The sequence below is a fragment of the Felis catus genome, chromosome A1, assembly GCF_018350175.1.
Source record: "Felis catus isolate Fca126 chromosome A1, F.catus_Fca126_mat1.0, whole genome shotgun sequence".
NCBI lineage: Eukaryota > Metazoa > Chordata > Mammalia > Carnivora > Felidae > Felis > Felis catus.
Window position 1 is genome coordinate 40874699 of NC_058368.1, and position 12062 is coordinate 40886760.

The window sequence follows — 12062 nt, forward strand, 5'->3', positions numbered from 1 at the left end:
TATTTTCAGTACATAATTTCAGTGTACACACAAATATACGTGTGTATATATATATATATATTTGTGTATACACACACACACACACACATATATATATATATATATATATATATATAAAATCATCTATATTCATACATATTGTATGTCCTCAATGTTCTGTTACTGTTACCATAGTTTCTACTCAGAGTGAGGTCCTTGCCTTCTGGACTTGAATATTTACTGCTAATTTCTGGCTTCTGATAGTCTGACCCCCAAATCTTATTACATAAAACTTCTAGATTGTTAGGACACTTCATACCAGTTCTGCTTGTTTTGTCTGTTTGTAAGTATTTGCACATAGTTTGAAATAAGCCAGATTTCTCAGATATTTTCATATGTGATACATTTAATTCAGTTTTGATGCTGTTTTTTCTCCCATATGATTTCTAAGACTTATAGCAAAATAATTTAGACTAAGTTCCCACCATACCTGTACTACATTATGCAGGGTGAATGCCTGATAGAGCAAATAGAGGGAATGGAACCTGAGATGTATTAGGATCTAGAATATTCAAGCCCTTAAAACTATTCCTACATAGTCATATCTATTGTAATGGTTCTGCGTATTCCAAGGTATACGTTCATGTGTTTAAAGATAATTTCCTTAAAATAGAGGTATACCTGGTGAGTCTGTGAGAGTAGGGAGAGATAAAACTGGAGAAAACAAGTCATGAGAAAGTAGAATTAAGGAAAAGTAGGGGAACTCAAAGATAGAAAAGTGAACCATGATTATGATGAAATGGCTAAATACTAGTGGTTAATAGATATTTAACTTATTCAAGTTCACTTCTATTTGGTAGGTATCATTATCTTCTTTTTTACCTATGAGAATTAGAAAGGTTAAGTAACATTTCCAAGTTCATTGGGCTACAAATTGACAGTTTAATTCAAACATAGTTGATTCAGGAGCCGAAGCTCTTACTTCTGGGTGACAATGTAATGTGGGAAACCAGGCACTCTTACTTGGGAGGAGGGGGTCAGAAGCAGACTGCTAATGCTGCTGTCGTAGGGTCTTCACAGGGACTCCAAGGTGACTGGACCTACTGAAGTACCTTGAACAGTTTTCCAATTACTGTTAAGTGTGGTGGTGCTACTAATACCCTTGTTCTTCACACTGCCGTATATATTCTTAAAATAAAGTTTTGTTAACACAATAAACCTGAATGAGTTTCTATTTCTTACGCCCTGAGATTCTAACTAAAAAATATATAGCAGTAGTCTTAAAAATAACATCTTAAAATGCAGGTACTTATCTTTGTTAAAGTACAAATTCCTTATATTAAGGTCCACTCTCATTTTCTGAGTCTAGTTTTGTTTTGCTTTCTTTTACTCTGGGAGTGGCTCCTTTGTCTAATTTAAAATCCTAGTTAGGGGCACCTGGGTGGCTGAGTCTGCTATGCATCCAACTTCGGCTAAGATCATGATCTCATGGTTCCTGAGTTTGAGCCCTGCATTGGGCTCTGTGCTGACAGCTGGGAACCTGGAGCCTGCTTCAGAGTCTGTGTCTCCCTCTCTCTCAGCCCTTCCCTTGCTCATGCTCTGTCTCTCTCAAAAATAAAGAAACATTAGGAAAAAAATTAAAATCCTAGCTAAATGAACCAAATCTTCATTAGGTATAACTATTTAAAATAATTCCATTTTAATACTTTTTTGATTTTATTTATTTTTTTTTAGTTTTTAAATCCTTTTAGTCAAAAAAATTTTGATGAGAAATGTCTTTCACTTATTTTTATTTTCTACTATCTGTATATTTATAAATATCCATTCTTCTAATTTTTTTTCTTTTGATTTGAGTATAGTTGACAATGTTACATTAGTTTCAGGTGTACAACATAGTGATTCAACTTCCTTACACACGATGCTGTGTTCACTCATTAAGAAGAGCTGATCTCAGTAATAGGTACTATATGAGCATTCTCATCTTACTCTGAATTTCAGATCATTTTTCTCTCTCTGGCCTCTTGTTTCAGTTATGTGAAATGTTTGAAATATGTGTATTAAAAACATGTTTCCCTCACTATCTATCTTGTTGTGCATTCATGTGATGTAAATGTTTAATGAGAGATTCATCTTCCGGTTAGAATGTAAAATGTCTCTGTTCAGTCACTCAATCTATCAATAACACAGATCATCATATCTATTTTTAAAGTATCATCATAAACTCTACTCCTGCTTAAAGAGCTACATGCCTCAGATACTTGCCATTTTCCAGAACTGAATTAAGAAAATGATTCAGCAAACTTACCCACTTCTAGTATACAATGATCTTAAATAAATGTCATATATTTATATACACATATATATGTATATATATGACTACAGATATGTATTTTCCTATAGAGAGAGATATATAGAGATATATAGTGTATATATAGGATATCTATCTATCTATATGTATGTATAGGGTACTTTTTCTATAAGAATTTTAGCCCACTGCATGCCTCATATTTAATATATTCTATAGATGTCTTTTAACCCTGTTGAAGCTTTGTGAATATTGATTACAGAAAGACTGAAAAAAATCTTTCCAAAACTCATGGAGATATAAAAAAGCAAACCCTGGAGTTTAAAGTTAGAAATGGAAGCTAGACTTTCTTTTGTGTATCTCCAGTGTCTATCTAGCTGAAGATCTAGGTATCCATTTCATATCCCACCAGTATTCTCAGAGGTCTACACAAAAGACTCAATGTATCTTCTGGACAAAAATTGACATGTTTGGCACCCTCTGGTATCTGAACTAAGGCAGCAGGGATGAAAATATCCTGATCCCCATAGGTGGTTCCTCAAGCTCAGGCCTGAGGCATTGTTTCAGAATGGAGTAGATAATGCTACAGTTATTATATATAAAAATAGAAGACTTCTCAACTTGGCATTTTCCATGAATGCTGAATTCATTTTTTAAATGGGGAGAACTATATAGAGTGGACAGATAAATAACTCTAGAAGATTATTTTCTATATGCTCAATGCTCATGATAGGCTTGGAAATTTTCCTTTTCACATGTTCCGTGTTTAGTCACACAGCAAATGACTATTTACTTTCCCAATTAAGTTTGTGCTCAAGCTATTTGTGTAGCTCAAAGGATGCAAGACACAAGAGAGATTTGAGTTTAGTCAAAGGACAAAAAACAAGATATGTAAGAAAGGATGATTTGTCTCTAATTCCTAGCACTGGAGTTGTTCCAAGGCTACAAGACAAACAAAAGTGAATTTAGGACAGCTGGAACAGAGAAGCCCCTTAAGGTCCCCTGCCTTAGTCTAAGTTTTCCAATTCTGGTAAAAAGTTCTAGAAACACATTGTAGAGAAACAAATGCTTGCCATAAACTTTGCATCTCCATAGTGGTCCATTTATTGTTAAGCATATTGGAGTATGTGAAGAATTGAAAATGATATCTTAATAAAGCTGTTTCTAAATGATACAGAAAGAACAGAACCTAAAACCAGCCATCCCAACTGCATTCTGACCCCACTGAATGGTTCGGATCACAACCTTTTGAGCAACAAGCTCAGAATCAGTGAAAAACTCATGTTAGATTCTGCTTTTGACTTTGCTTTCCCACCACTGTGCCAGATGGTACGTTTACAGGTGTATTTTTATAGCTGTTACTTACTTAAAATTCTGCATATAAGAAGCCAATTTTCTAATTTGCTCTTTTTAAAAGTTGATAGAGTATTTGAAGTAATTATAAGTAATTATTCCAACATTTATCAAAATAAATACATCAATTATAAGAGACAATTAATTAACAACCCCATAATTCATTCCTTTTTTATGAGTGTAGCACATTATTCAAAGGAAGGGTATCAGGAACAAATGACAGAAAGATTTTCATTAATTTATTAAACCTCAAATGTTTACCATGTTTTATCAAAATGTGACTCAGAAAAAATTTATAGTATAGAGGTTAAATTCTAACAGAGCCTGGTGGGTGAACTATACTAACAACAGAATGAGTACTAAAGCAGGAATAGGATTTTCAAGAACCAGTTGACAACTTCACCACAGTTATATAAAAACACTTTATAAAGTAAAATCACTGTGATGTCGTCTCTAAAGCCATGTAAAGTACACTATATGCTGAGGTTGTTGCAAATGTATTTTATTATTTTATGGAACGTGACCCATGCTTGAACAAAAACGTTCAGCATCTTAAGTAATCAACATTAAGAGTATTTATCTTGAATGTTTCCACTCTTTTATGTACTCTGACCTTGCACTTTGATACAATTGCTGGTTTTATATTTCTCTACATGGCATTTATAGATGAAATGGAATCATTAATCACTCTAAACACTTTCTTACATGGTCTTTGCAACAAACTTACTTTGAGTTTACACAACATAGCTTTTTAAATGCAAATAAAGCTTCCTAGTTTCCTAAAATGTCTTTTCTCTCAACGGAGGGGATTAGATATTGGTATTCTCAGCTGCAGACTCCTGACAAACCCATTATATTACCACTCTGTCCTTGCAACAGTCACAGCCTGTTAAAGGAAGAGGTTGTAAATTCTAGCCACTCATTTTCCCATTTCACTATCCATAGGAGCTAGTGAAAAGATGGAACTCTTCAGTTCTACCCTTTTATGTCAGTTAAAATAATAGCCAAATTCATTTCTCCCCCACAGGATATAATTGAGATATAGGCAATGATTCCAAGCAACACAGAGCATTTTTGTAGAAGAGTCAAATCAGTCTCTCGCTCTGCACAACTGCCAAATAAAAGGCTTTATGATTTTGTTACTTGCATGGGAAATGTTCAGAGAGCACTGCCAAGTGCAAGGGTGCTCTTCTGTTTCCCACTAGTCCTCTGTCACAATCTATCCATGTGCTACAGTGTTACCATGACAGCTTCCTTTATCATACTTTATTCAAGGACACATAAACTGAAAGGAAAAAGATCAAACACATAACATTTTTCTCAAAGATGTTTATCATAATATGTACATAAAAAGCAAAATATATGTAAAAGCAGAGCTTTCAAATACAAGTAAAAAAAATACATCAAGTGTCTTCACTTTTAGTATTTCAACTATTGAAGACATTTGATTTCTTCTGTGACTGAACAGAATACCAGCCCCCATATTTGAGAGACTTAACATAATGTTTGAATTGAACACGGCACTTTAATTAAGATATATGTGGTGAAGACAGTATGTATTTATAAAAATATCAGAGATGATTGTGCTAAGCACTTTTTAAATTTTTTTTAGTTTTTGTATATTTAAAGTTTTACATTGTTATAAAGGATATGATTCCTACTTCCTAGAGGAAAACAAATAAGAAGGCGGGTTTCTAGGACACATTTACTAGTTGTGTATCATTTAGGAACCCATAAATACCAAATAAGCAGAAAGTCAGATTTTACTAAAGGAAGCATTCAGTATTCTTTACTGTATTCTCTTGGGTCTACAAAGACATTCCTACAATTAACACTTAACAAAACGAATTTATTCAGAAAACTGAAGCTCCCCAGGAAACATTTGGTCATCAACAGATTATACTGACTATAATAATGTTTAGGGAGAGATAAATATAGCCTGCGAAGAGGAACATGAGCATTGCCTAAACCCACTGGGAGCAGATCTTGAGATTTTTCACAGTGGTAGGTGTTTATCATTCTCAGTTAAGTTTAATATGAAGTTTGAAAGGACTACATGAATTTTCAGAATTTTTGATTCAAAAATCACATTACTTAATTAGATCACATTAATGTGTATCATATTTGCAGAAGTTGTTGAAAAGTGTAATGGAGAAAATTAGCTAAATATTTTTAAGGAAAAATCATCCAATACATATCCCGTTTCAGTTTAAAAGGAATAATTGTTGTTGTTGTTTTAATTTAGAATCTAGACTCATGTGTAATAACAGTAGACAAACTCAACAGGCATTTGGTCTACCTTTGTATCTCATCAGGAATGTTTTTTTACAATATTTCATACATTAAGTTGTATAATCTTGCACTTCAAACTTCTGGTAAAAGATACCCAAATTATTTTATAACCTGTTACTTCTTTTTTTAATATGAAATCTTCCTGGCTGACTTAACATTAGTTTGATATATCCACTAATACCTAATGTTTGGTATAAACATTAAATTTATATATCCACTCAGTTTTTTACTAAAAATTATATCGCTTTAAATAATCAATATGAATTTATAATCTGGGGGTGCCTGGGTGGCTTCAGTGGTTAAGTGTCTGCCTCTTGATTTCAGCTCAGGTCATGATCTCAGTTTGTGGGATTGAGCTCCATGTCAGGCTCTGTGCTGACAGTGCAGAGCCTGCTTGGGATTCTCTCTCCCTCTTTCTCTGCCTGTCTCCCACTCTCACATGCTCTGTTTCTCAAAATAAATAAACTTTTAAGATAAGATAAGATAAGATAAGATAAGATAAGATAAGATAAATAATAAAATAAACTTATACTCTGGATCCCACATCTTCTCTTCTCAAATCAAATATCAAATATTCTTCCCACAGCACACCAATTCAATTATTTCATAATTCTGTTTGTCTCCTCTTATATTTATCTAGCTTATAAATTTTACTCTTCAAGTATTCTCCTTAAAAAAATGGCAGAATGCAGTAGAAATTTTACTACTTTTGCTATAAAAAATAGTAGTTGAGTGTTTCTCAAAATACTGTTCCACAGGGTTATGTTCCACAAGTGATATTTAGATATGTTTATGGGACATCAGTTCTGTTATAAAATATATACGAGAGGTACTGTGTTAACAGGTTTCTAGAAAACAGAACTTATAAAATGTTATTAATTACCAATGGAGTATCTAAGTAGTCAATACCATAGAAACAAAAGGCAGAATAGTGGTTACCAAGAGAAGAGAAAATGAGAGTTGTCATTTCGTGGGTGCAGAGTTTCAGTTTGCAGGATGAAAAAGTTCTGGAGATCTGTGTCACAACAATGTAAATATACTTAACACTACTGAACTGTACTCTTAAAAATGGTAAATTTTATATTAAATTTCTGTACCACAATAAAAAATTGTTAATATTCTATTGTTGTATCTTACAAATCTCTATATATGGCTTGAATCGTTGCCCAAACCAATTTGATCATACCTATTTTTTAGTTTTGTTTGGTTTTGTTTTGTTTTTGAGGTACATATATTAACACCTTAGAGAAATATATATGCAGTATATTTTGATGAACTACTGGAGCTTTGTTATTGAAGATTAAGATTACAAGACTTTAGATTTATCCTGATGAGAGCCAAATTTCTATTTTTCTAACCTATCACTTCCTCATGGAAAGATGATTTTTAGCTTAATTATTTACCTAAGAACCCATTTAGGTTGGTGCTATCTGGAAGATATGAGAACTTGTCTACTATATCTTCATCCAAATATTTAATAATATATGCTTTATAGGATCTAGATAAAAACAGAATTCTGTGCATCTTGCTTAAGACTTCCTCCTTGACTGCTTTTGTTTTATAAAATAACATTATGTTATTTTCCTTATTCAAAAAGATACTTAAGTCCACTTTCATTCAGATAATATTAGTCCATATATAGTATCAGGTCATGAAAATGACTATGTCAATGACACCTGGGTGGTTCAGTTGGTTAAGCATCCGGCTTCAGCTCAGAGCATAGTCTCACAGTTGGTGAGTTCAAGCCCCCCATCGGGCTCTGTGCTGACAGCTCAGAGCCTGGAGCCTGCTTTGGATTCTGTGTCTCCCTCTCTCTCTGTCCCTCCCCTGCTCATACTCTTGTCTGTCTCTCAAAAATAAATAAACATTAAAAAAAATTTTAAAAATATGACTATGTCAAATAGAACATTAAAATCACAGCATGCCTTATCCAAGCTACCTTTTGCTCTATTGGCCAATTATAAAATATTTATAATTCACTTTGTCGATATTTTCCTAATAATCTCAGTTCAAGCCTAAATATGTCCATGGGGCACCTGGGTAGCTCAGTTGTTTAAGTGTCCTACTTAGGCTCAGGTCATGATCTCACCATTCCTGAATTTGAGGCCCACATTGGGCTCTGGGCTGACAGCACAGAGCCTGCTTCAGATCCTCTGTCTCTGTCTCTGTCTCTGTCTCTCTCTCTCTCTCTGCCCCTTCCTGGTTCTCTCTCTCTCAAAAATAAATAAACATTATTTTTTTTTAAAAAAAATCCTAATTATGTCCAAATCTTTGTGATTTCTTTAAAAATGAAGAAACAATTCAATAATTTTATTATAATGTTTATAAATAAAACCTCAAATTTCTTGGGGAGGAAAATTATAAAAAACAAAAATAAATACAAATGAATGGAAAATAAATACATATATCTAATTGAATATCACAAAATAAGATTGACATATTCAGTAAATTTAATTACGTACAAAGCCATAGCATTACTATGGAAGGTAGAGAAAATTTTTTTATCATTTTGTCAACGTAAGCTGGGGGTCCATTATTAACCCCTGAAACAGAAACAGATTTAAATTTATTACCTTATTACAAACCTCCCTATGTTTCATGCATTACCTGTCCCCAAATGTAATTTAATATTATGCCAACACAATAAGATTAAAAACATTACACAGAACCAATTTATTCAGAAAATATTTTGAAGTTTTACTTTTAATGTAAATACTTTACCATTTATTTCACCTGCGTGAATATTGAGTTCACATTGTCTTTGTAGACCTAAACCAACCTGTATTTAAATAGACTTATGAATGCTAGGAAATACATCAATTCATGATCTTTCAAAGGCATTAAAATCTATAAAAGGGTCTCATTTATGTATAAAATCCTACCCTTTATTTTTTGCTTTTTTATGTATTGTGATAAAAAATTAAATTCCATTTTGGTCTTTTTTTTTTCCTCTAAGAGCAGAGAGTTGTTAAAAAGTCTATTAGAATCCATTACAGTAGTGTTTATTTACTCGTACAGTTTTCTCTCCATAGTTTCTCCTTAGAATATACCCAGCTTCTACAATTCTGATTTGGTTATTTCTGGTTTTTAGTGAAGGGCACAATGCTCTATTTATAGGGAAGATTGTATTTGTATCTGTCCTAATGAAAAATGTTATTTTCCTCATTATATTAGTTTCCAATTGGAATAGGGAAAATTGTAAACTTATCTGGGCTGATTTCTGATTATGACTCCTGCTGGTCTTTAAGTGTTGTGTTTATTCTTACCAACCTCAACAAACAGAACAATCACAATAAGTAAATAAGACTGTATCTGCAATCTTGTGGTCCATTCAATTTATGAGACATAGAAACATCAATATTTGAAAAGTGAAGAGAACTGTCATTTTGCAAATGTCCATTTAAAAATAGGCCCAGCTCATGTAGGCAAGTGAATGTGGAAGTCTGTTATAAAACAGCAAACCAATGTTTCTCTCTCCTCTCATAAAAGTTTGAAATGGAATACTATAATAAGTACAATTATATAATGTTTTCTGTAAATATTAATTGTATATTTAGAGTCATGCAATGTGGTAGGAAATAGTGAATTTAAAACATCTTAATTAATCACTTTGACATGTAAGGGACAAGATTTTCAGCTGTTGTGCTTTGCTGATAGAAATGATATTGTCTCCCTCTTACTGTTCACCTGTAATGACAGAGATTTCATAAACCAAATACCTCCCACTTCCACCCACCAAAGCTTGACACCATTCCCCAACTTTTCTTAGTTACTTTTATTAAATAAGGCTGGAGTTCCTTTCTGTTTTTGCTCCATGTGTTTGAAGTATTGCTGACCTTCACTTTATAGATTGTAAGAAGCAACTGCATTAAGATACCTATAAAAATCAATCCGTCAATCTGAATGATTATTCTGCTTTTAGAACTCTGCTTGAAATATAATTTAAAAAACCCTGCTGTACCAGTCATTATCAGGAATTATCATTATGTAAAAGACACAGTTAAGCACTTTTTGTTACCAATGAGCATGTCCCAAAACATAACACAGAAAATTATTGATTGCATTTTTTGAGATCGTTGCAAAAAAAACAAAAAAACAAAAAAACCCAACATCTAGTTTTTCCTTCACCCAACACCTAAATTCAAATTAATAATTATAGCAAGATAGAGTTAAGGTGATTAACTGTTTAACTGAATAAAGTAAAATCAGAGGTTAAATGAGAATTAAATCCAGGTAGATTCTATTATATATACACTATTAATAATTGAGCATAGAACAGGGCAATGTTTAGAATTGTTATGGTTATTTACTGCGGTGAAACAAATCAACTAATCTTCATTGGCTTAAAAAATACTTATTTTTCTCATGAATCTGCAATTTGGATAGGACTCATCTGTGTCAGTTAAAACAGCTCAACTGGGGCTAAAGAATTCACTTCTAAGATGGTTCACTCACATGGGTAGCAAGTTGTTGGATGGTTGTTTCTTTTCACATGGGCTTGTCTATGGGGTCACTTGTTCTTCCTCATTGCTGGGGTTCAGGAGCAAGAATCCTAAGGGACAGAACATGGACGATGTCAGTTCCTTAAGGTCTGAACTCATAATCTGGCCTAAAGTCACAAATGCTTTATTCTATTGGTCAAGCAGTTACAAAGACCAGATACAAGGGGAGGGAACATAAATCTCATTCTGGCTGAATGGGTATGGGGGAAAAAATGGGGCCATGCTAAAACTTTCCTTTTAATTTCATTATCAACACTCTGGACAGCCACGTTTAAATTCTAGTATAGCGGTGTTAATCGTTTATCAGCTGATGGGTTTTTGGGAGTGATGGTGGGGGTTCAGAGCTGATGGCCAAGAAATTTTTCAGGAATTCTTGAAGATGTCTTTGGTGCAAAAAGGCAATTTTATTAATGCTCAGGGACAGGACCCATGGGCAGAGAGAGCTGCCCTGGGTTTGTGACACGTAACACATTATATACCTTCAGGTTAGGAGGAGGTTAGGGATAGATTAAGTCCCCAAGGTATTTTGGAAGCAAGCTCTCTAGGATCTTGAGGGGCTAGCTGCTGTTAGGAAAATATCATTTATTACTGTTTAGTAAAACCTCAGTCATGAGACCCTTAAGATGTATATCAGGGGGCCATAAATTTGGAGTATGATTGCCAGCATATACCTTGGGGGAGTTAAGATAAAGCAAGTTTTCAAAAAATTTTACAAGTTAAAGTAGACTTACAGGATCCTGAAGGGTCAGGATAATGTTAAGTCAAGATTCCCTTTTGCCCCTAGCAAAGTGTCAACATTGAGGCAGCTGGACTCCTTAGGAGGCCTATTTCAAGGACTTGTCAATGGGCTGTAGACATTAAGGAAATTTAATTTTTCATTTGCCTTAGTTTTCCACATCACCATGGCAAGCACTTAAACCCCTTTCCTTTGTTCTTGGATAGCCAGGAGTGTCAGAGGAGTATCACACTTATCCCATCCTGGGGGTGGGGAGATGCTGTTAGCCTGTACTTTGCCCTCTGCTTGCCCAACACTCCCTCATCATCAACAAATGTAAAATATATTTCTGAGACATTCTCTAATCCAATAGGGATAGATTTCCCCAATAATTAGGTTGCTAACACTTGGTTTTATTTATTTGGCCAGCTCTGTGGATGAATACTGACCCAAAATAAGTTCATCAGATTCTCTCCTCTTGGAGTTTGAAATTGGGTCTGAGATATAGTCAATCATCTTTGAAAGTGGATTGAAAGTTTATATAAACTCAGGAATTTTGCAGAGACTATTTCAGGCTATGTGCAACAGAGGAAGTGAAATCAACTTAAAGAGAAAGAAAGCTGAGAATCCAATAGGATGTAAGAAAGAAAGTAAATGAGAAACAGAAGCTGTCTAGATACTTGATTACTGACTTTCCAGATTCTCTTCCCTCGGTCATTTATGCATTAATTCATATTTACTTAATTTGTCTATTGAGCCTGGTCTTGAGGATATCATGATAAACAAAAAAGACAGGGGCCCTGCCTCCAGGGAATCTGCCTGACTATGAGGGAGACAGTAAACAAACAACAAGATGCATATATAAGGAAACAGGATACTTGCAGATCAGTACAAGCCTTTGGGTAGAAGGTAGGTT

General features: G+C 33.9%; 1 long non-coding RNA gene across 1 annotated transcript in view; it reads right to left on the bottom strand.

The window, feature by feature from the left end:
* The window catches only part of LOC109498326, a 59795-nt gene extending 49229 nt beyond the window's left edge, over window positions 1-10566 (bottom strand). Inside the window, exon 1 of the long non-coding RNA XR_002155092.3 lies at window positions 10385-10566. This is a non-coding gene — a long non-coding RNA (uncharacterized LOC109498326). The remainder of the gene's footprint in view (window positions 1-10384) is intronic.
* Between the last annotated feature and the right edge of the window lie 1496 nt (window positions 10567-12062).